The 25,148-nt window shown below is 40.2% G+C and overlaps 1 protein-coding gene across 4 annotated transcripts in view; it reads right to left on the bottom strand.

The window, feature by feature from the left end:
* peak1 (pseudopodium-enriched atypical kinase 1) overlaps positions 1-25,148 on the bottom strand; it is a 114,817-nt gene that overhangs the window by 75,685 nt on the left and 13,984 nt on the right. For all 4 annotated transcript variants that reach the window (XM_071203574.1, XM_034084498.1, XM_034084499.1 and 1 more), the window contains one exon: positions 16,082-16,191. The gene's annotated coding sequence lies outside the window, so the exon portion shown is untranslated. The remainder of the gene's footprint in view (positions 1-16,081; positions 16,192-25,148) is intronic.

Below are 25,148 nucleotides of genomic sequence, written 5' to 3' on the forward strand. Positions count from 1 at the left end.
AGCATCAACGCACGTCAACATGCCGCAAATAACTTACAGAAGACAATTAGTGTGGTAGTCTTGACACATCTCCTGTGCTTGCAGGGTCCAAATGTTTCATGAAGTTGCCATATTTTTCTTTCAAAAGGGAATTTCAACAAAAAGTGACGAGTTTGCAGCTGAATAAATAGATCTCCGAGTTATCGCAGACAGACGGGTCTGCCCCCACTCAAACAGTAACTGATATACCATAAGTGGGAAAGACAGGTAATGGGGGAAACGACTGGTGAGACTGCATTTGAAAGTCATTATGGAACTTTCCGAATGCCTATTTAAGAATCACATGGGTGTCCTCAAGCAGAATCCTTGGACCCTCACGATGAGTGCTATAGATGTGATGACTGAGTCACAGCAAAGCAAGACACCAAAATCCATCGGCGCTGCTCCCGATGCATAGAAATGAAGTCATTAGAACCGAGAGCGAAGGCAACCCCCGCTGCGCTCGCTCCCTCCTATTTATAGCAAGTCAGAACCAAATTAGCCCTTTGAAGTGCAATTCGTAATATTCAGTACAAAATAATGAGAAAAGTCACTGCTAGCTACGCTGTGGATCACCATGAAAGCCGGATTTGATTTGAGAAGCCTTCGTTTTAAAAAGGACAGAGTAGAAAATGAAATGAGTTTTTGGATTATCGGGCTGGCTTAAGTTTGCAAAGAAAGATGCTGACAGATACTTTTACATATTAGGCTAAAAGTGATTGTTTTGGTTTATTTTGGCAACATTTCAAATGAGAAATAGAATAAAGTGATCAAATTACTTTAAGCTAAGATGTGTCGAATGTTCCTGACCAGCATTTGTCACACTGTATTTGTTTGAAGGGCCGTATTGAGAAATTGGAAAGTCTTACGATTGCTTTTGCTTTTACAGTTTCAGTTATTTTGGGGATTTCTTCTAAATATAGTATTCCTTTAAACCCAACATGTGACTTTGTAAGACAAATGGTGAAGTGTTTTGTGAACACTTTGTACTCCATCACGGATTTTCGAACAACATACACACCAATGATATCGGCTACCCAACACACACTGTACTGTCAGAACTTTCTCCAATTGAACAAAGATAAAACTGAGGTAATGGTTTTTGGAGCCAAGTCAGAACGTATAAAAGTTAGCGCTGAGCTTCAGTCTGCAATGTTCAAAACCACAGATAAAGCCAGAAATCTAGGTGTAGTCATGGACTCTGACCTGAGTTTCAACAGTCACATTAAAACAGTTACTAAATCAGCCTACTATCACCTAAAGAACATATCTAGGATTAAAAGACTAATGTCACAGCAGGATCTGGAGAAACTTGTCCATGCCTTTATCTTCAGTAGACTGGACTACTGCAATGGTGTCTTCACAGGTCTCACTAAAACATCTATTAGAAAGCTGCAGCTGATTCAGAACGCCGCTGCTCGAGTCCTCACTAACACTAAGAAAGTGGATCACATCACTCCTGTTCTGAAGTCTTTACACTGGCTTCCTGTGTGTCAAAGAATAGATTTCAAAATACTGCTTCTGGTTTATAAAGCACTGAATGGTTTAGCCCCAAAATACATTTCTGACCTCCTGCTAAACTATGAACCATCCAGATCTCTCAGGTCTTCAGGGACTGGTCAGCTTTCTGTCCCCAGAGTCAGAACTAAACACGGAGAAGCAGCGTTCAGTTATTATGCTCCAAACATCTGGAACAAACTCCCAGAAACCTGCAGGTCCGCTGCAACTCTGACTACTTTTAAATCCAGGCTGAAGACTTTTCTTTTTGTCGCTGCTTTTAATTGAACTATTCACATCTTAAACTGCACTGTAACTTTTATCCATGTATTTTTTCTTTTAATGTTTATTTTATTAGCTTTTCTTTTTAATGACTGATTTTAAATGCCATTTTCTTAATGTCTTTCGTTTTTTGTAAAGCACTTTGAATTGCCTTGTGTTGAAAGGTGCTATATAAATAAACTTGCCTTGCCTTACTGCTTCAGAAAACTCAAAAAAACTAAGCGTCACACACCACTTTGTAATCTTTTACTCCAGAACACACATACCAACCTCCGTTTTTACAAAACAAAACTTTGAACCAGGGATTTTGGTCAGAAAATTACACATTCATTTCATTATTTGTGTACAGGAACAAGACTGTAAGTAGCTTTGAAGTGAATGCATTTAATAAAAACCTGACACTTGGCATAACCATAGTTTATTCTCCCTCTTAGACCGTAAGCATTACAAACTGTTACCCAAACTTCAGGCACAGTGCGAAACATATTTTGGGAAACTTCTGAAAGCCTTTGCAGATATGCTTGGTTGCTTTGCTCTGGCCTGAAGCGGTATACGTCTGATGCTCGCAAATCTATGCCAGTCTCCAGAGAAATATTTCAACTCTACCAACCTTGCATTCCATCAACAGCTGAGCTTGTGAGAGACATGCAGCAACAGGACGCTACAACACAGCCAAAACCTCGGATCAGGCCACGAAAGCTTTAAGAGCCAGATCTCGTTGCAACCCGACAGGTTTGAGAGATTCCGAAAAATGCATCTCTGTGAATTGTACCCTTTGAAATCTCATGATGAGCTTAAACCACTACAGCCGGTCAGTGTCATGTGACATACAACCAACATCATATGGTTTTAAATAAGGAAACCATTTAGTGGTTTTGGGGGGGGGACTGAACAGATTGCCAGTGTTGCTTTTAAGGCATATTTTTGCACTAGATTAAGCAACTATTGGAGCTAGTGCTGGTAGCTACTCGCATAGGGAAATGGTGGGCAACACAGGGCTAGGTGTTTTGTTTAGATACTTTTCAAATCTACTGAACTTTTGCCAATTTCTCAAGTTTACCAACTCTAACTTTGACACACGTTGTCTGCTAAAGGCAAAGATTAAATGTTTAGTGTTGTTGCCGCAATAATCCTGACATAAAAGGGGGGGGGGGGCGGAATGATGTGGCTACCTAGTGTTTTCAGCAAGCCATAATTCATGTTATTTCATTCTAGTGAGGTTGTGTAAAAGTAGAGAAAGAGGAGGCTGATATTGTAAAATAAAACTAATGATCCTTGAACAGATTTAACTTCCATCAGCAGAAGCAGCCGATCGCGATTGTTCTGCATTGAGGAGACAAGATGATAGTGAAATGTGAACTGCCAATTTTAGAATGTATCTGAAATTCAAGCACACTTTCAGAGCTGGTAAATAAAAGTAAAAGTTATCTTCAGTGCTTCTTTCACCATTACAGTAATTCAAACTGGAGATATCTCTGTTGTTGTAATTAAAGTTTTCCAATTTGACAATTGTCTCGCTACATTGTCGCATTGCTTATGAGACTTTGCATTTTGATTAGTGTTTTGAAAAGTTCTTCATCAGTCCACATTTGTATAATGGATATCTTTGAGTGCAAAATAGGGAAAACATTGAGTTGCCTAAAAGGGGGAGATATGTTCATGTTCTCCATGTTCATGACAGAAATGCCCTCGAACAATTATATTTAATGTAATCTCTAAGAACAGCCAACGTCAGGCTTGGATGGTTTTAATTAAGTTGAACATTTTTGTTATCAATTTATCAAATGTAACAAGACAATGTGGTTTTACTAAGCTGCTGTACTTTCACTCATTGTGCACAATTGTAATGATTCTTCTTGTTGAAATAACTTTTGTATCTACTCTTCGGTAAACTTCGTCCTGACCATCTGCAGTCTTCTGAAAGGCCTGAGCACAGAAACACAAAGCCTGTAATGGAACCTTCATCCAAGTTTCTTTTTCACCTTGATGAGATATTGAAAGGGAAATGATATGACGTTTTGAAAACCTTTCCTATTTTTCTCTCCAACAATAGTTTCCACTTCTTCCGGTCCCCTGCCAAGCTCACACAATTTCATTTTTGCCATTTGGCTCGTGAAGACAGATCTGGCTCTGTGGGGCTCACTGGCAAGAAGGAAACCACAATGTGTCCAAAGAAAAGAAACAGACCATCAATCCAGGGCAGAACGTTTTTACCTAGCGACAATGGAAAGAGAGAATCATCATCTTAGCTTTTATGAGTTGCAACTTAGGAGTTTACATTTTCACAGATCAGTCCTCTCTCCTCTAAATACAAAAGCATTCTTTGGATTCAACTTTCTCTCGAGGTTCCAGAGGGAGATGTAATTATACGCTGCAGCCTCTTTCATTGTTTGTAGTCACAAACTGACACAAGTTAAAAATAAAATGTCATATTCACTGAAATACTTTGGTCTGCCTCCGGGTATTTTCTTAAACATGTCAAGAAGACAGACTTCTGAAATTAGTGGCCTTAAAATAAAAGGCCTTTATTTTCAACTCCATGTGACCGAAGTTAGACTTACTTTTGGTCTAAAATTGCATCTCAAAGCAAAGTATCTCTTGCTACATTGCACATTTTGGGAAGTTAAGATGTTTTAATTGTATGATGATGTTATGTGAGATATATTTGGCAGCAGAAAATGCTCTTTAAAAATGACTAAAAACATAATCATACAGCAAAAGATTTGAACGTCCCTGATTTGGTCATCGCAATGAAACAGAACCAAGGAAGGTGCACTCTGGGTAATCATGTTGTCTTAATGGTCCCTCATTCCTTCTCAATGACATAGTTTCAGTGTTAACGTCTTGATGACATTACCAGTTCAGGACCCATCTAAAGTTATATTTCAACACCGTCTACTTTGATTATAAAAATAGCCATGTCATGATAGCCCAAGCTATGGGAATTTGAATCATGACTAGAATAAGCTGATGTGATATTCGTTTGGCAGTGCTTTCAGTCAATTTAATTGGCTAATGTGTTCAACTATGTCTCTGTACTGCACCTTCAATGTAGTGAATTAGTCAGATAATGCATTGCAGTTCATTAAAGTTATATTGTAAATTGCTCAAAGCTTACTTCGGTACTGTTAATGTCTTCAAGATAGGGGTAACAGTCAAATAAAATACCTATAAGACTCTATAACCAATAGTAGAGGTAATACAATAACCACTTAAAATAAGTAATGGGTTAATAATGAGGCATAATGTATTTGACATTTAAGTCATGTAGAATTTATGGCCAAGATTAAGTGTTTCATTTATATCCAGAGCTCAAATCAAACGTTGACTTTCTGACGGCCTGCTGCGATTCCACAGAAACATTTAGTTTACGAGAAAGCCCAATTACACTAGGGAAAAAAAGAAAAACCTACAAAGATAAGGTTGGATTCAAGTTCTTCAAATCAAAAGATTGACTTTGCTGTATATAATACTTTAGATATCAAGTAACAGAACATTTAAGGAGACTTGTAACTCTTCATATTCATTAATATGAGCTTGTTATATTATCTAATTCAGCTAAATGGAAAGAAGATGACCGCACTGCCATCACTTTGGGGGTGGACTGATCAGGTGATCTATTACCACATATTGCCTTCTCCACCAAAATATCACATTCCCAGGCCCATTGCTTGCATAGAGATTGCACATTATTCTGGATGCAATGATCCAAATTAGAGCACAAATGATCAATAACGGAGCAGTAGCGCAGGGTGAGGGCCGGGAATTGGACTCTCATAGATCGTAGATACAAAATGTGCTGAACACCGCAGATGAAAGATTAGCTCAAAGGCTCAATTTTCATACTCATCAATAATGCATGTCGTATAGATGCTTTTCTTTCCTGCTAACTGACCAAGTGGCTTGCATTACATGTCATGGAGGAAATATGTATGTTTAGGAAGTGGAAGGTCAGAATTTAGAGAGGCCCCTAAAGTGCGGCTCGAATATTTCTGACCCGAAAAAACTATAACATGTTTGTTGGTGGAATGAAGCCATTGGGGAATACATTAATGTCCAGCTGAACTTATAAACTAATGAGGTATATATATATATATATATATATCTCATCTAATATTTATAGTCTAGCTGATTTCATTCAGATTCCTTCAGCTAGATGGCAAATATTAGACTGGCTCTTTAAGATTTAATATATGGAGTAACAATTATATCTAATAAAAAAATATACAAAATGTAAAGCTTTTTGTGATAATTTGTTCAGTTTTCTAACTAGACGTTTTTAGATTTATTTAATTATTTAAAATATATATATACTTTTGAGATTTAACCATCCATCTAATAAAAATGTGTTTTGTTTTTTTTAATATATAAATGTCATTGTATGCAAAATATAGGAATAGGAAAATATGACGTTGCTACATCAGTGAAAGCAAGAAATTAGGTTGAAGTAGGCATATAAAAAAATATTTTTCTTCAACATTAAAGTGTTTTCAATGTGTACATAAGCATAAAACCAGCATTTATGCTTTACGTAACGGGTAAAGAATGAATGATGTTAAATCCTGACAGATGTCAGAGGTCTGGTACAGAGGAAGGTATTCACCCCACCCTTCAACTTTCACAGAGCTGGCATGTAAACACAGCTGAGAAAACATGCAATAGAGGGTGAGATGAACAGAGTCTGGCCGGGTGGAGAGGAGTCCCAACAAGGCAAGATTACACACATCGAGCACGAAACCCAAGCCCCCTCTCTCATAACATCCACCCAGATAACAATGGTCAGCACTTACTTTGATCAAAACCAGTATTTGTATATGCTTAGGCTTACTAAAATTGCAGAGGACATACTACTTGAACCTGCCCATCCCTCTTTTCTGAAAATCCCTACAAGTTATTCTGGGAAGCAATGTCGTTTACATGATATCATACAATTATTTTTACATGGCCCTTGGCCCCTAAAATCCTCTTTCCGGTAAAACGAGAGTACATACTTCCAGTATTTGCATTAAATATGAATGCTCCTGGGTTGTCAATAAACCAGGCGCAGAGCAATGCGTCTAGGTTCTAGTTTCAGCTATAATGTGATTCTAATAGCAGCTACATCCCTTACAAATTGACAGGATGATAAATCCCTGGCAGGCAACGCTGTACCACTTCTTTGTTTTGCACATCACCTCCAATACCGAGTGACATCAATCATGTTATATTTTGTGTGCGCTCGTCTGTGTGCACACAACTCCTGTGGTTAAAATGAGACCCTGCCCGTCTGCTCATCAACTTGAAAGAATAACGCGGATAAATACTTTGGAAAAGTTTACAATGCAAACTGGGAACACCTTTACAGTCGTTCTCTGTCATGTTTTAAATACCTTTTTTAAAAATCTTTCTTAACTTTGTCCCCTTGGTGACTTTACAGACAATTCTTTGACTGAAATTAAGCACGGACTCAGTGCCGTTGATAGAAAAGCCAGAGGCATTACTCCTTTGGAAAACCACAATACTTCTTTTAGAACCTTTCCATTTAAACTTTAATATCAACTCCATAGCATGACATCTAATTTCTCATTCCATCTTCAAAGCCTGAAGCATGCGGGGGGGGGGGGGGGGGGGGGCTGAACAGCTGTAACTTCAGCTTGTTTGAAGAGCCACAAAGGACAAGGTTGACAAAACACTGAAACAATAGGTGGTCGGACTAAAGGGCTTGGCGCAGATCAAGTTGAAAGTCTTTGGGAAGAATATAGGTCAATAAATATGAAACATAGATGACATGACACCGTGTGAAGAAACTAGATCTATTTTCAGAAGTCAGAAGTCAGGGAATTCCCCCCCCCTCAACTAAAGTGCTGATTTCAGTTGGCAGACAGTATTAAACAGAATCGAGCACATGATAGATTAGCCTTCACTGTGAAGAATAAATCAAGCTTAACTGCGATTTAAGTGATGATCAAGTCTTTCATGAAATCATGTATACATCTTATTTGACATCCTCGACCAGTGGTTGAAGAAAGTTGCCCGTCACCAGAGAACTCATTTTCCACCAACCCATGAAATGAACTATCCCCCCCTCAAGAGTTGTGTTTGTGCAAAAGCTTGGAATGTCCATTTCCAAAATCCCTGTAGCCGAACTTCATTCTGACTTCTCTGGTTTGTTATCGTTAAAGTGATTAATGGTCATCTTTCTTCATTTCACTTTGAAATGCTTAACATTTGTCTGCACTGGAGACAGAAATATAACGTATCAATGTTAACACGAATACTTAATGACTTCCTTATGCACATGGAAAGATGACTAATCCATTCCATTACATCTCAAGGCAATTATTGGGTATATAAGCACGTCAAATATCCCTGTCTTTACTAAATCACCAGCGTAAACAGTCAAACATGCACAATTGTAATATATCAATTTACCATCGCATGCTTTACCTATGCATGTTGATGATTTTGTTCCCGCTCGGGCCAACACAAATGATATTGTACGATGTGAGGGTCTAAGGACAGAGGGTGTCGTATTGTCATACTGATATTCTGTACACACTGTGAAGACCACTGAGACAAATGTAACATTTGTGATATTGGGCTATATAAATAAACATTGATTGATTGATTGATTCCCACAAGAAGCTCAAACTCATCCCAAATAGATGTTTTGATGTTTCAATGAAGCATCAAAAGTAAAGCTCATGTCAGACTCGGTACTAAAGGAATTATCTGGTGTTCACCAAAGTCAGCAGGATTCGTTGTCTGGGGAACATGAATAGATTTCAACAAATTGGTGGACCGGCAAACCAAGATGTTCGTCCTTAAAGTCGTTGAATTAAGGCCCTGACACACCAAACTGACACTAAAAGAACACGTCCCGACGGAACACGACTGTTGTGTCACCTCACGTCTCCTTGGCCAACAGTCGCACTGGAACACACCGCAAAGACTTCAGCCGACGGCCAAGTAGCACGTACGAACTGCGCATGCCTGAGTGGCAATAACTCTCCTTACCAGCAGGCGGCGGTAGTGTGTATTCTTCATTCAAAAGAGGCAACAACCGGAAGACAGACTGTGTGATACACCGAGAGAAGAAGAACAGACTGCGTGATATAAACAAACAACAAATAGCGTGTGCGTTGGTCTTTGGCGTCTTCATTCCAGATCGCCATGATGAAGAAGAAATTCTTGCGTCCGGCTGAGATGAAAATGAAAAAGAATAGCCGTCTGTGTGTGCCTTCTTAATCGTTTGTTTGGGTCCCTCACTTCCGTTTCGCTTCTCATGCATTGATTCGCTAAGCTGAACAGCCAATCAGAGTGATTTCTTTGGCCGACGGCCTTTAGCCGACAGCCTCCCGATTCAACATGTCGAATCGGCGGCGGAAGTTGTCGGCAAGGCCAAAAAGACACGACGGTGCGGGACACACCAATCTGAGTAGGGCGACAGGACGCTCATCGACGGCAAGACAACTATCGACGGCCGAAATTTTTTCTATTTTCTATTTTATTAGGATCCCCATTAGCTGGTGCATAACAACAGCTAATCTTCCTGGGGTCCACAAATAACATAAAACATGACATTCGACAGTACATTACACGACAATGATACAAATCGTGTACGGCGTCAGTTTTCCTTCAAACAGTGACTTTCATATCAACCATCACATACAGCTTATTTTCTGATTCCCCATTTCCTTGGAAAGAAAAAAAATAAAAATAAAGAAAAGAATAATAATAATAATAGTGATTTTACAAATGTCTCCCTTCGCTTCTTTTAGAGTAAAAACTAACTAAACAAATACAATCCTCATCATAACTGTGAAAGGCTGTGTGTGTGTCTATGTTAGCGAAAGTACCATATTCCTGCATGTGTTTAAAAAACCTATATGAATCGGTGTGCTGCTGTATGTTTACCATAACCTGTCTGCTGCTTGTGTAATTTACAATCGTTGGGCTTCTAGATGCCTCTTCAATCGTCTTTTGAAGCTTGCTTTAGTTGTTTCTTTAGAAATCTGATCTGGCAGTGTGTTCCATGCAGCCATGGCTCTATACGGCACTGTGCTCTTCATAGACTCTGTTTTGGCTTTAGGGATTTGATAGCAACCTCTTGTGGCATGTCTCGTTTTATATGTATGGATTTTAGAGCTAGGTTGCTTATATAGACAGGTTGGATGTTTCAGCTCATTTATCTTTCTCAAAAAGTCAAGGAGTGATACCATCAGCCTCTCCGTGACTAATGTCCAGGAAAGCTTGACATGCATTTTGTTTACATTATGTCTTGGTGTACACCTAAGGGCAAGCCGAGCTGCTCTGTTTTGAACCAGTTGCAGCTTTCCCAGGTCCCTCTTGTTTGCCCCTGACCAGATCATTGAGCAGTAGTCCAGTTGTGAAAGGACTAGAGTCTCAATGACTTGTTTTGTCAGTTGCGGTGGTAAAAACACTGAGCACCTCTTGATGACAGATACATTCCTCCCCATCTTTGCCACCACTGACTATGTGTTTCGTCCATGATAAATTGTTCACTAGGATGAGTCCCAGGAGCTTTCCTCCACCTGCTCAACCTCTACATTATTCAGCATCAGATTCAACTGCGGTTTAGACCTTAGTACGTAATTTGTGCCAAATACAATACTTTTTGTTTTTTGAATGTTGAGCACTAATTTGTTGCTGGCGACCCTTTAGCAATGCTGAAAAAACCTGCTTATTGTAAAAATAATGTTAAATATCACAGCGGGACCACAGAAAGTCTAAGGCTTGCTTTTCATTTATGATGAACAATAAACTGCAGCATATGTTTATTTAGAGACCAGACTGCGGGCTAAGTAGATCTTTAAAGGAAAATATACTTTCTCTAAATAGTCTTGATAAAGCAAAGTCAAGCTCGCTGCATAATAAATATCAACATTCCTCATTGATGGATGGCAGGGTGGTTGCATGCGTGGGAAAGCATGTCCATATCTTGGCAGCTTTGACTAAGGACTGGGGAAAGCCATGAGGAGGGATGACCTCTTCTCATGCAATGGCACATTCCTGCCATAACTAAGTCGAAACAGGCCTGGGATAACGATAGCAAGCAGCGTGGAGGAGACGGGGGTCACAGCTTGGGGAGATTTAGGGGAGTCAGCCACCCACCCCTCTTTAACCATTTTGAATAGGCTACCTAAATCCACCGAGACTCCCACTGGTCCTGTGAGGTTAATGGTGTCAAGCTCACGTCATTTTACTAGTTGACCTCTGTTCCATAACCTGGTCATGGAAAGAGAAAGCAAGGAGTTATTTCAGAGTTGTTGCGATATAGGCCAGAAGACATTTTCTTGAATTTAAACTCTGGGTTTATTAAAAGGAACGTTACGAATGTATCAGGTAAATTAGGATATTCAAGTTATTACAAATACTTTATACAGTTGTTCCGTCTAATTATTTCAATTTGTTGACACATGAATTACTAACTTATCAAACAAAAACTTGACACTTTTGTAATTATATAATAAAACCTGAATAAAAAAAGGAATTATCAAGATGTGTAACTCCATTAAGCTAGTGTTGAACCTCCGAGGTTCCCTCTGACGAATGATTATAGTGAAACGGAGCGGACAGCTGACCCATAGATCATTGGATATTGATGTTTCAGACTTCTGTGACTCCCTTGGTGAAATTCACTTTCCCTCTCCGAGGTGCTCTGATGGGAAACCCGACAGCTGCTGGTTTCCACAGCCCACTTAGCGGTGCCTTCAGGGAAAGTCAGGGATTGAGAGAAAGTAAGAGAGTGATGGAATACATGTTCCAGACACCCACTCTTTTATTGATTTACACTGACCTTGGCTGCATTGACATGATGGGCTCCAAGGACGAACCACTCACCAAGGTCTATATTTTTCCACTTTTCCACTACATTTCCTGAAAGTTAGATTCCTTTTCTGTGGCTTAATTGGTTCAAGCCTTATCAATGATGTCTTAATGGGAACACATTGTTTACTCCTGGAGCAAGATTGCAAGGGCACTTTTAGTCAGCATTGTTGAAGTGGTAACTCGAGAGAGTAAAAAAGGGCACAGAGCACATCCTAATCCATTTATCAAGGACAATAACAGTGGGGAAATGCAGCGATCAATAAGCAGAGTAACCCAAAGAGCTTCCATGAGTCAACAGTGTGTAATCTTAATGGATCTATACATATATACTGCCAGTCAATACACACAGACGTCCAGAGTGGTCCCGAACTCCACGGGGACATAAACGGTACACTTGGCCTATGTAGCAAAGCCACAAGCAATTAAACAGAACATACAAAGGCAGGTCAAACTAAGGGTGAACAAATGTAGCTTTATTTGAAGCAACATCAGATATTCTACCCAGATCAGCTGCAACTGGAAATATCTTCATGTCTTTCAAAACAAAGTTTAGGCATATTACATTGCAAATGTTATTAGTTAATTGTCAAAGGATTTAAGGAAATATGCAAGAAAATAAAAGAATTTGCACTTTAAAATATATCTTGGTCAGAGCCAGGGGACTAGATGTACTGCCAATGCATGTATTATACAATTTCTAAAACTTTCAATTGGTATTCTGTTTGAGTTCTTCATTTTGCTTCATCATAAGCGGCTCAACGTTAGACTGCAATCCCAAGGTGAGAAACTTTATATTGTGCTTGTTTTAGTGCTTTATACAAGTCCCTCAGATGTTTAGGACAGTATATTGCAATTTTCAGATGTTAAGTATCTAACTCTTATCCGGACAGCTATCTATAGTAGCCTGGCTGTCACCTGTTCACCTATAAAACATATGTTGTAATTAAGACATATAGTAAATAATGAAGGCTTTGAAAGACTAATCATTTGACATAACGTACTATTCCTGTACTCTAACTTCTGTACACAAATGTGTGTTCAGATACTAGCTTATAGAATTGTTAAAAAAGAGAGAGAAAAGGCTGAGGTTACAGTAAAGTGTTTACATCATAATCAAGGGATTCTGCGAGTTGATGGGCCTTGACTTGAGCGGTTGTTTGTTGAGCTGGATTTTACTGCATTAGTTCTTACAAAGAAAGCTGTTGGAAATGAAGGAAAGAAGAGAATGAATGAAATGAAACTCATTTAGGGGCATTTTAGCACAGCTTGTTTAGAATTCCCCTGAATCATTTATATAGAGAATATAAGCAAAAATATATAAATGCATCTATATCTATGTTGTCAAGGCAAGTTACTTTATCACGCTCTCAATCCAACAATCTATCAGTATGATTCAGTCATGTGCAAACTGTGCTCATCTTTTTTTTAGAGTATAAATGTTCCCAGCATTGATTTGCACTAAGAGCTTTGCCCAGAAGCAAAGAGACTTGTATTTCCTTTAAACAAAATCATAAAGTCTTTCTTGCAAATGAATCCTTTGTTTCTTAATCTCTAATGAAAAGCGTCAATAAATACAGCACAAATGTTGGCTTTTGCATCGTCTCTGACTTAACCACTGCTGTCATCATATATTCATGGATAATTATAACCCCAGACACCACCATCCTCAGACTCACTAATGAAGTTCCCCAGAGGAAATCAGGAAGAGATGCGGAAGCCACATTCTTCCATCCTCTTGAACACACTGAAGTTAATGACCTCGTTATCAGGGAATCTGCATTTAGAGGATAATTACGTCAAAAACAAACCCACTTAAATCATCTCCCCTTTAAAATCCCCCTGATCTTCCACGAGACAGGATGGCAGGGTCTGTCAGCTGGAGCCTGTGTACAGAGCGATGTGTGGCGGCTGGCCCACACTCAGAGAGATTCAAGTCCAATTAAGCTCAAGCAATTTCAAAATCCATCGAAATACAATTTTGGGATTTCGCTTTGGAACTAATTGGGACATCATAAGAAACCTCTCAGTGCACTTTGCCTATAACAGTTAGATCTCACACACACCTAATACCCCTTGCATTAAATATTGAACTACTATAGCTAGGGTATTGATTATTTAGTTTGAACTTTTTTTAAAGTGGACCTATCATGCTAGTTTTAGGCAATAGCATAGGTCTCAGATATATACAAATATATAAAAAATATGTCTATGAAGTGTTTTGCTCAAAATACCAAACAGATCACCCATTCTAGCCATGCTTCATATCCCTCTATTTCACTTCCTGTTTCAAAAGCGCTGATTTGGGGTATAAAGCTTTAAAAAAAAAATATATATTAACAAAAAAAAGGAGGGGACTGAGGTCATGCGGGACCCGGCAGCTACTGTCTAAACTAAATGCTGCCGTGATGAAACGCCATATCATGGATTATCAAGGATTATTTCTGAAACAGTATGGAGCTCAAAGGCTTTCTCTGTTGCCACAAGGTGAGTTCCTTTTTATTTCCTGCTTCTTCACACACATGCTCTGTGCAGTGCAGGTTAGCTCTGAGTGTTAGCGATGCTAATGTAAACACCGACCATATTACGTCCAGAACAGTCGGGCATTGTTTCTGATCGGGTCGTGGGCGTAAAGCCAGCCTACATTTCCGATATTACGTCATATCGGACGCAAATCTGGATCAGCTCTGTTGTAGCCCCATTTTTTTAGATTTGGGTACGGAGGAAAAGAGAGATTTTATTTTTCTTACGTTGCGTGAGTTCCCCGACACACCGGGGACACATATTTATTTATAAAAGACATAGGCATAGGTCCCCTTTAAGTGAAGAAATAATGTATACAAATTGCACTAAAAGCTAAATCTGTAATGCTAATGAGTTCAGCACTTTTAAACCTTATGACGTGCTCTAAAAGTAATTTATTTTACATTTGTTTACATGGCGGATTAAAATACAGTAGTAGAAAAGCAAACACACTGTGAATTCAAAATCTAAAATGTATTAATCTAAAAAGTATTCATATCATATAATGTAAATATCGAAATGTAGATTAAGGCTCTTGCAAATGCTTCATACTTTGCACGAAATGTAGAACAAATTCAAATGACATCTCCCTGTAGCAACATGAGCAGAGTATCTTTGAAAGACACAACAACAGGCAAAACAAAGCCGAAATGTCAGTGAGGAGGAGGAGGTGGAGGAAGAGGAGGAGGAAATATGTATTGTCAATGTTAAATAGAACAGCAATGAAAGCCATGTTGGCATCAGATGCAGAGGGACTTACTGAGACTAAACATCAGACAACATAGCAGTCTCACACGTCAAAGCACGAGTTAATAATAACTACCAAAACAGAAAAAAAAAAAAAAACATGGCTAGAAATAGCTGCTGAGCTTTGTAGGTGACGTGAAGCTAACATTTTCAAATACCTCGGTCGTGAAGTCAGAAGTGATGAAATCATTTCCCAGCAAGAGAAAAAGGAGTGCACACTAAAAATATGTTTTTCCCCGTAACGATTGAATCATTTGAACTTCGACATGTAAAGTATTCAGTTACATAAGAGTATATATTTAATGCTCTTATCATGTTGTATTACACCCAAAATAATGTATATTTTCATTGTAGTACAAGGAATGTGTAAGGAAAGAAATGTGACTATGACCTCTCCTTTAGTCACGGGTAGTATAACAACACAATGCATGCTGGGCTTCTCGGTGTGAGCCGAGATGGGGAGACTTTACTTACTTAACAAATGTTTTCTGGAAAGCCTCACTATAATAAACACACAGACACAAATCTGTACCCAGAGCCAAGTTAACAGGGTGAGGGTGAGTAGTTTGACAAATTTGACTGCTTTGTAATTGTTCCTCTGTGCCAAAGCGTGAGAATACTTGTTACAAAAAGGCAGATTTATAGAGGGGCAGGCACAAAGTCAAGGCTGTGAGGACAGAAACCAAACACACAATATGGCCATTACGTCTCCCTGTGCAAGGATGACTAACCCTGTGTAGACCATGACGATTTCAAATATGATGTCAGGTCAAAGCTATCAGAATGAATAACACATCACAAGCAGGATGTCGGAGTAGTGAGGTTGAAGTAGTCCATGTATTGGTCTTGCTCTTGTTGTGATGTGGTCGGAGGCTTTCACTACAGATTATTTGAATAACAAAATGTTCTTAATGTCTTTACAGGCCCACATCAGCATCAGTTCCCAAACCAGCCAAAGCTCATAAAAAAGAAGAAAGGGAAAACTCCCTCAGCACATACAAATGTTTAAAATAAAATATAAGTACTCAGTTTAATGCAACAAATGTAACTTCAAATTCAAATCTGACGCAGCTGTTGACAATATATATTACTGACGGGATAGATTGAGGCGGCAAGTTAGATTTGTTTAATTTTCAGAGCTGGTGCAGCACACATAATAACCGATAACAAAAGTGACTGTGCTTACCTTGCAGGTTATGCAGCTCCTCGTTGTCCGGAGTGTTTTCGGTCTGAGAGCAGCAGAAGTTGCTGATTCAGACGACGCCACGGGGCATCTTGGGGCTGCAGCCAATGTTCCTGCAGACAAGAGGCGAGAGGGCAGATGTCAGCTTAATGTCACCCACCATCAAGTGCTAATGGTGAGCTCCTACTCATCAGAAGTCACACACACACGCACACACACAGGCTAATTAGAAATAATGGATTTATTTTAAGAAATGACAAAGAAACTGACATTATTGTTTGTGTGTCCACATTTAAATCAAGAGAAGCTCAGGACATTAACAATCCACCTTTGTACAAAATGTCCAACATAAACGCTGATGACCACTTGAGGGAATATTTTGGTATCAAATAATTATTATATCCACATTGTATAATTGTGTGAAACAGACCTGCCGATGCAAAAGGGTGTCATCGTTTTTCATCACTGACAATTGGCCCGATATTTGACATTTCAATGCCTAGGCTTTTGACATCATAACATTTAAGAAACAATCTTTATCATACCCTTTGTTCAAATGAAATGTATAGCTTTTGTCAAATTTAAATATTGCTTTAAAAGCCTTTTAAGCCTGCTATACAACTACAGAATAGTAAAGATATTGTTAGCATCTCTGCCTTTTTGACGTCTGTTTCTCTTCTCTAAGATATGACAAGCAGAGCAGAACAAACAAAAACATTTAGCCGGCGCAAAATTGATGCGGCAAGGCAAATAAACATCTGCCACTTCCATTGTAGAGTGTCCTCTCATTTGCCAATTGACATTTTAAGAGCTTAAATATCTAGAGACTTTAGTAGTCTCCGTTGGAACCCTGCCCTCTGCAAAGCACCATCTAAGAACGAGCCTCAAAGCACTGCTCCCTCCCGATCTCCGTTCACCAAACATTCACCCAGTCACAGAGCCACTGTGCATTCATAATGCCCACAGAGGAACCATTGCAATGTCAGCCTCTGATCAACCTTTACGTCCCAATTCTCATTAAAAGCCATGAGTCATCAGAAATTAGACATGAACCACTCCCCTGCCCTAAATTCATCGCTGCAGGCCTGGCATTCAGGTTTCAGGCCAGAAAGCCAGCTATATAAGGAATTGTTAGTGTTGAGTCCAGCAAGCGGCTCTTAACTATTACGGCCAAGAGGTGGGGAGTCTGTTTACACGGAAAGACTTTTGATTTTTTGTTTTAAGAGGGTCCACTTGCTAAACATGACTCGGGCTTTAATGTATAATCCAACACTAATATTGGCTGACAGAGGGCAGAGGATGGGGGGGGGTGAACAGAATGTTAGTGTGAACACATGCAGGTGTGAGGAGTGAGTAAAAACATCTAATCCAACTTAATGCAATTCTTATGATTTAGTATGATCTTATTTATATAAAGAGGTTTGCAACTAGTGCCATGCTAAGGAATGCTGGTAAAGGAAAAGCATACGCAAAGAGAGTGACAACATCTAAAAAAAACAGGAGACGATCAGATCAAGCCTAAAGAAAGTCCAAAAAGAACCCACATCTGACAACTAAAAAAAGAAGAGAGAAAAGTGTAATATGTCAAATCAGGCCAACCCTCCCCTGGGCTCCAGGTTTTAGCCGGGACCACTTCCTTCCTCTGGCTCTGATGTATTTCTACGCAGGCAGATAGCTAAACAGCAACATATGTCCCTTTATGGCAGTTAAGCGATGGTAATCAGGGCTGATATGGAGCTGAGCGCACAGAGCTACTGCGATGCAAACAGTTTTATTGCATCCCAACAGCACTCATGCAATTTGCACCCACTCCTTAAGCTGTGGCTATTGTAGTGCCTCCACAGGCTCTCTTGATTTACAGGCTGCTGCTACATGTATGCTGCCATGATGGACAACTTTCATGCATAGTGTCTGGGAAATGATCAACGAGTCTGAGTCGACCCGTCAGGTGTGGAGAGTATCAGATTTGAAAGGTCGAGCCGTGAGCCTTGGGCAACTTGCACACGCACCGGGCCTTTGATCTTCAACTCAAACTCAGCCTAAAAGATCCCTATGGGAAGAAAACATGCCAAGCTCAACAGAACCTGAATCAAAGACGGCATGATATGAGCCCTCAAACCACATATGACATTACTGACAAGTCTTGGCTGGCTTCTAGAGCAACAGAAGGTTTCAAAGACATCGACATGTTGGCTTATTACCATCCTGTTCAGTTAGGATTGACCGTGGCAAAGAAATATGGTTTTAAGAAAAATTGTGAAAAAGGTATAGGAGGAAATTGTCAGGAAGTTGCTATTGGGAATTGTTGAACTGGAAGGCAATTTCTTAAATTCTTCCCTCGACAAACATTGTTATTGGGCCAAGACTCTGTTTTGGTGACCCACTTTTGCTCTATTTCTGTGGCAAACAACACAATGTTTTAAAATAATAAGGATATATTCAGACTTTGAATAACAACAACAGACAATAACAGTGTGCTCGTAGACATTCATAAAATATTCTGGGTTTCTTATGAAATGTGCAGATGTTTCCTTCTCTTAGCTATGCAGCTAGATTGGTTTTGTTTGCAGCCTAATGGCGCTTTTCCACTGCAGCACGTAGCACGGTTTGGCCCGGCCCGCTTTTTTTTGCTTTTCAACTAGGGGTAGTTCTGGCTCAGGGCTACTTTGTCACCTTTTTTCTGGCCCTCCAAAATCGAGGTTCTTACCGGGCCAACAACCGGGCTGAATATGCTTAACTAGTGATGTAAACACTCTCGACTGCTGAATGGTCAGAGAGAATCGCTGGCAAGGGGTGAACAAAATGAACATATTTTACCCTTATTTAATTGTAATACACGTTTTAAAATGATGCCGAAGTAACAACATACTAATACCGGTCTGCAGACAAGACGGCAGGCGAAAAACCTTTTAAAATGCGTGTTTTTTCTGAATGGAGATCGGATCGATCAGGCTAAGCTAACGTTGTATATGCTCCGTCCATACTCACAACAACGGTCTACAGACATAAATAAACAAGCGACTGTATTTGCCATGACACAGACAGTCTGTGGTTTGTACTGGTTTAACTTTTATCTAGTTTCTGAACAGATATGAGGAGCTGTGAGCTCTGAGTGCTAACTGCTAACGGCTGATGTTTTGGTTTTGTGGTTCGCATTTAAGATGACGTCACTGCAGTTTTACGCAGCGTCGCTCCTCCCGCCGATTGCCCCGCCTACACTGCGTTACTATAGTTACTACCTCAGTTATGGAAACGCAGCATAAAGTGAGCCTGGCCTACCAAGGCCTAACCATACCGTACTAAGCCGTGCGAGGTCCTGCCGTGGAAAAGCGCCATAAGTGGGCTGAGAGGCCACAGGACGGGCAGAGGTCTGTTTGCAACGGTCCATGGAGCGTGTCTTCAGGCCAAGACCTTGTTCTCAAGACAGAAACCACCAAAACTTCTCCATGACCTTTCCAAGAGCTGGGAAGGTTTTTGAATTGCAGATTGAAAGAGAAAGTCTTAGAGATTCTGTTGCTGCAAAAGAAGAAGTTGCGAGTTTTTGTTATCTAGAATGTGATGTTCAAATCCAGTGTCTACAAAGATCTAAAATGCTTTTAACCAACAACTAGCTTCAGAGTGTGTGAATATAACTGGATCAACAGTGGAAAAAATATGGATACAAAAAGACAAAAGACTCTATTGAAACCTAGCCCAACATAAACCACTCTGTCTCCATGGTAAAGGGATTATATCATGACATGTTGAGGATACATGCAGTCTGGGTTTGCTGTGACAAGTGACTGATGGGATGTAATGTTTGTGGAAGACTAAGCATGCAAGACAAAACGACGAGACAAATGACTGGAGTGGAGAGCTACCCTGTAGTACGTGAGCCATGATGTCATTCATTGGAGACAGGGCAAAATAAAGCATCCGTACTGAACCAGAGTAGAGGGCTTGCATCACACTTAAATGTCATCAGACTCTAAATGTAAACATGAGTCAATATTGCTAACTTGGAGGACAGGAAGGGACGTCTCCTGCATACACATAACAAGATCCTTCATTGTCAATCTGTTTAGGGTATGTTCTTTATTCCTTTGTCTTCGGTCAATAGACTTTGAAAGTATTTCCATTATGACTGTTTCTTCTCTAAACTCCCTAATTTCTTCTTGCGCTTTCTCCATGATGCGGTAGGCCCGCTGTTCATCTCCCAGGCAGGCAGCTGGCTCTACATCAGACACATGCGAGGACAAAGGGGAAACTCCAGATTGTCGTGGTGGTGAGGGCAGCCACCCGTAGCAATGCTCAGTGGGATTTCATTTGTTTATCGTTGGCACAAATTACGGTGAACTCGCAAAACTCTAAAAGCTCCAGTTGGTACAAAGAAAACAGAGAACTGGTTTGGACAGAAACACAAACTGGCCATTTGCAGCAAGCCGAATATAAATAATAGAAGAGTGATGTAAACTCAATGGGCAGGCTTAAAGACATCACTCAGGATCAAGATCACCCTCCCTGAGGAAAGCTATTAACGTGTATAGGGGGCACGGTGTTGCAGTTTTATTGGTGCCCTGAGGGGTGTGATGGAGTCAGCATTTTGAGTCCGTTTGTATAGAATTGAATTCACACTTCAGGCTGTTGTAAAGCTAATCACGATTATAATCTCCGTCTTCAAAGCTCCGTGTTTCACTTTACCATGACTGTAAATCCCTGGTGGCAGCGTTTTCTCAACAAAGTGCTGACGTGAGCGTTTCAATGGATATTTTGCAGGGATCCCTTGTTCAGGATGACCTAATGAAATGAGAGGCCTGTGAAAGAGCAATGATAGTGATTTTGAAGCAGTAACTGAAACACCAGAACTACAGTACTGCACTCCTATTGGGTAGTATCATATGAAGTCAAAAAAGATAACTATCACTTGACACCTCTAAGGAAATAGGGATACTGCTTACAAAAGCGTGCAGGCCTTTTTTGTAGATCTCAGGATTTATAAAGATGGGGGTTTATGATTTTGATCAGTGCATTTACATCCAGCATGAGAGTAGTGTTTCATGTCATTCCCTCACCTCTATACTCACATTTCAACATCAATACAGCACCTTGACAACTGTGGGTGTTTAATTTATATTTCTCCACAGCTTTGACTGACATGTATGTAGGGGTGGGCGATATGACGATATATATCGCCGTGACGATATTAGGTCTCCACGATATGCTTTTTCAGAGATATCGTATCTATCGTGATAATAAAAAAAACTATAAAAAAAATAAACTGTCTAAAGGGTCTAAAGTTTACATTTTAATTGTTTGGCACTATTTTTCCTCATTGATGTTTTATGTTTTACTTGGTTATGTTTTACCCTCCTTTTCATGTTTATTGATGTTCACTGCTAGTGCTACCTCAGAAAGTTCGTTTGTATACTGAGAAACTGTGCCTTGAAGCCATATCCACATGTTGAATTGTTCATTCAGGGATTCATTTCAGAAATAAAACCAGCTTGAAATGATATTTTGGTCTGTTACTCCTTTTTGTTTTAGTTTCTGTTACCTTGTACTGTTAAGTAACTTGAAACATAACCATAATAACCGACATGAAAAAATATCGTGATATATATCGTCTATCGTGATACTGCTTGAAAAATATCGTGATAATATATTTTTCAATATCGCCCACCCCTACGTGTATGTATGAGAAAGTTGATAACAAAGACATGCACATAGAAAGAAACCAAGCACATTGAATCACCATGAACGCTAAAACCTGTGAATGAACTGTGGCTTATTGTTTGTTTAAGCGGAATAATATAATTGCACAAGGTGTTAACCGAGGAAATCAGCAAAAGAAACATTGTTGAGTTCAATCCAGCTGCAATTTATTTTAAGTGTGAACTGCAATGAGATGTTAATCCAAACAGAGCAGCCCACTGCTTTGCTATTAAACATTACAAGACGTTTCACTTTCCGTTCTGTATCGTGCTGGTTGTAAACCCCTGTGTTATAAAATGCCAACTCCCTGCCAATTTTATTTCTGAATGTGTGCCAATCAGTAGTTTCTGTAACCTTACATTCTCAAGGAGCAGAGTTATTCATTTAATTAAAGGGGACCTATCATGCAAAATGCACTTTTTAATGTCTTATATACATAAATATGTGTCCCCGGTGCGTCGGGGAACTCAAGCAGCGTCAGAAAATAAAACCCTCTCTTTTTTCCTCCGTACGCAAATCTCTAAAAACGGGGCTACAACGGAGCTGATCAAGATTTGCGTCCTATATGATGTAATATCGGAAATGTGGACCCACTAGAAAGTTGCTATCAGAAACAATGCCCGACTGTTTTGGACGTAATATGGTCGGTGTTTACATTAGCATCGCTATCACTCAGAGCTAACCTGTACTGGAGAGCATGTGTGTGAAGAAGCAGGAAATAAAAAGGAACTCACCTTGTGGTATAACCGGCAAGAGAGAAAGCCTTTGAGCTCCAGACTGTTTCAGAAATAATCCTTGATAATCCATGATATGGCGTTTCATCTCGGCAGTATTTAGTTTAGACAGTAGCTGCCGGGTCCCGCATGAGCTCAGCCCTCCTTTTTTTTATCAATTTTTTTTTCTTTTTTTTTTACTTTATACCCCAAATCAGCACTTTTGAAACAGGAAGTGAAATCGAGGGATATGAGGCATGGCTAGAATGGGTGATCTGTTCGGTATTTTGAGCAAAACACTTCATGGACATGTTTTTTATATATCTGAGACCGATGCTATTGCCTAAAAATAGCATGTTGGTGACCTTTAAAACAAGAAAGAAAAGTCAAAAACTGCCTCTAGCAATATACGGTAATTATTTACATAAAATACTGAGCAAAGACTCACTAAAAGTAATTATTTGTCATTCAACAATATACATAAACTGTACGACACACAAGTGTTGACCTCGTGTTTGATACGTTTGCTCTATTCATAATTATGATGTTTCCTTTGCTGTTGTAAAAGCAACTGTGACAAACCTGTTTCATTAAAGCCCTTGATGAGGAAAGGCAGCCTGATTAATATGCATGTCCTACTTTCTGGCATGCTTCCATACCAAGCCGAATGCATACCGTCAAAGTAAATGAACATGTCTTGCTGAACTAGCTGAGATGTAATGAGGGACTTGAGTGTGTGTGTGTGTGTGTGTGTGTGTGTGTGTGTGTGTGTGTGTGTGTGTGTGTGTGTGTGTGTGTGTGTGTGTGTGTGTGTGTGTGTGTGCGCAAGAGATGGCTTTAATTAAAAGAGTGCTGGTGCGTGTAGGGTGAATATGGATGTATGTGTGAGTCAGCGAACAAGCAAGAAAGAGTGAGGGATCTAAAGAATTGGCAATTTCCTTGTATAGGAAGGGCATACATCTAAATAAGTTATATATTTAGGAATATTTAGCTAACAGATTATTAAACAAAGCAATTTGCTGTCTAATAACAGGGGATTTCAAACTTTGATTTATCAAATGCATTGTGAGCTAATTAACAACAAAATGGTTGCTCTGAATACAACATATCAATAGATGACTGGCCAATGGGTCACGTTACGATGGTTGATCAGTGCGTGCAATAATACAATCACAAATCATCAGATACGCTGTCAACATGGATCTGCCATCTTACCCTCGATAAATAACAGCCTACAAAGACGTTCACAATGACTCCCATTAAACAGCCTCTTTAACTGCTTTGGAATACTACGACTGTTTTTACACCCGTTTGACATCACTAATGGCGCTATAAACAGACAGTATACCACCAGCTGGGACACTTCACAGTGAAATAAATTATATCATTCTTTTCTTCAATTTCAATCTCTCTTGAGAGCTCTTTCCACCCCAAAAGACCACGTTGCTTTGTCTGATGCCAATAGAGCAAACGTAGAAAGGGTTTCCTCTGATCTTTGCAGAGTCCCCGTCACGCGTGGGAGCAGGTGTTCCCCTTCGGCACTCGTCCAGGAAGGAGATGTACTGGCACAAGCGAGGAACAAGCAAGCCAGAATAAACGCACGTGTATCTTTTCATCATTTACATATTTTGTCCTTCAGAAAGGAAACTAAACACACTTTGAACATTTTGCCAAAACTCCTCCTTAATGTGTAACAGCGCCAGAGGAGAGAAAAAGTGTTTGAACAATTGCACCAAGCAATATGCTGTCCCACCACCGCGTCGTATGAAATTAATTTAGTACTGGAGCTTTTTGTGCTGGAGTGTAGCCTGATACTCAGTGTGCGCGTGCACAGCCACTGTTCCCGTCAGTCAACAGTTCGCTGGATCATTCCTCCTCCTCCTCCTCCTCCTCCTCCTCCTCCTCCTCCTCCTCCTCCTCCTCCTCCTCCTCCTCCTCCTCCTCCTCCTCCTCCTCCTCCTCCTCCTCCTCCTCCTCCTCCTCGCCAATATCTGGGCAGGACACCCACCTGCTGCCACAATGACACACAAGCAAGCAGTCGGTTCAAACACGGAATCCACAAACTAATCAGAATAAAAAGTGCATGCGCTCCTTCACACCATTCTCAGACAGACGCCTCTCATTCTCCACGATCGGCCGGCCAGGACCCCCGTTGGCCCACCAGCCTGATATAGCTGTGGCATTGGCCTGGTGTATGTGAGGGTCTGGAGGAATGGGTGTGTTTGTTTTCGTGCCATTTCGCTCTCCATGTTATCCAGATCATGTCACGCACACCACACAACCAGCGCTTACACAACCGGGGGGGGGGGGGGGTAATCGTTACGGAGATTCGGCACGCACCAATATTGCTAATGAGATTACAGCATGGATGTGTGTGTGTGTGTGTGTGTGTGTGTGTGTGTGTGTGTGTGTGTGTGTGTGTGTGTGTGTGTGTGTGTGTGTGTGTGTGTGTGTGTGTGTGTGTGTGTGTGTGTGTGTGTGTGAGACAGTGACAGCAGTTTGACAGATAATTTGAGATGTGCCCTCTCCCAGCTGGGTGACTTGGAAATGGAGTGTCTGACTGTGCACATTTAATTTGAGCTGCTGCACCAACCGGATTATTTGCGGAAAAGAGTCCTGCTGTGTCAGGCGAGGTCAGGCAGCGGATGTTTGTTTACAAATGATGA

Source organism: Pseudochaenichthys georgianus, chromosome 6 (assembly GCF_902827115.2).
Source record: "Pseudochaenichthys georgianus chromosome 6, fPseGeo1.2, whole genome shotgun sequence".
Lineage (NCBI taxonomy): Eukaryota > Metazoa > Chordata > Actinopteri > Perciformes > Channichthyidae > Pseudochaenichthys > Pseudochaenichthys georgianus.